The 879-nt window shown below is 35.3% G+C and overlaps 1 non-coding gene across 1 annotated transcript; it reads right to left on the bottom strand.

Annotated features, from left to right (window-relative positions):
- Positions 1 to 360: 360 nt before the first annotated feature.
- LOC122152045 lies at positions 361 to 467 on the bottom strand. The gene has a single exon (XR_006164382.1). It is a non-coding gene; the product is annotated as a U6 spliceosomal RNA (small nuclear RNA).
- Positions 468 to 879: the final 412 nt, after the last annotated feature.

Here is an 879-nt window from a genome sequence, read left to right as displayed (position 1 = left end):
TTCTTAGGTATTACCAAAAGCACAGCATAACAAAGGTTTATAAGTTGAATGTCACCAAAATTTTTAAATTTTGTGCTTCAAAGGATACCATGAATGGGGAAAGACAACCCACAGACTGAGGGGAAATATTTGTAAACTTTATATCTGATAAAGAACTTGTGTCTCGAATATAAAAATACCCTTACAACTCAATAACAAAAATATAAATAACCCAATTTAAATATGGACAGAAAATCTGAATAGATATTTCTTCAAAAATATATTCAAATGACTAATAGGCACATGGAAAGTTGCTCAGCATCACTCATCATTAGAAAAATGTAAATGAAAATCACAGTGAGATACAAAAAAATTATATATATCTATACAGAATGCTTCAAGAATTTGTGTGTCATCCTTGTGCAGGGTCCATGCTAATCTTCTCTGCATCATTCCAATTTTAGTACATGTGCTGCCAAAGTCAGCACTAACAGATTAAGAATTTAACGTGGCAATAATTGTATTCTTATTTTGAAAATCACTTTCCCAGCCACTCCTGGGGCACTTTCCATATGCCTAACTCTGCTGTGTGTATAGAGTCAAATTTTGTGGGTCCAACTAAAAGGATGAAAGGATTTAGAGAAGAAATAAATCACTGTGGAATCCCAGGAAAGCTTCACGGAGAGGGATAGACATAGACTGTCATTAAGCAAGGGTAAGAAACAGAATGCGGGAAGGAGAAGAGGAAAGGACTACTAGGTCGGCTATCAGTGACAGAGGTACAAAACAGAGAGAACCATCATGCGTTAGGGAACAGTAAGGAACCTGACCTTCGTTAACCTGGTTAATAAAGATGATAATAATAACTACTATTCATGGAACTCTTAATAGCCAATCAGA

The sequence above is a fragment of the Orycteropus afer genome, unplaced genomic scaffold (assembly GCF_000298275.1).
Source record: "Orycteropus afer afer isolate SDZICR_OR568_19922 unplaced genomic scaffold, OryAfe1.0 scaffold01249, whole genome shotgun sequence".
Classification (NCBI taxonomy): domain Eukaryota; kingdom Metazoa; phylum Chordata; class Mammalia; order Tubulidentata; family Orycteropodidae; genus Orycteropus; species Orycteropus afer.
The sequence above is the reverse complement of the archived record's forward strand: the minus strand, read 5'-3'. Positions and strand labels throughout refer to the sequence as shown.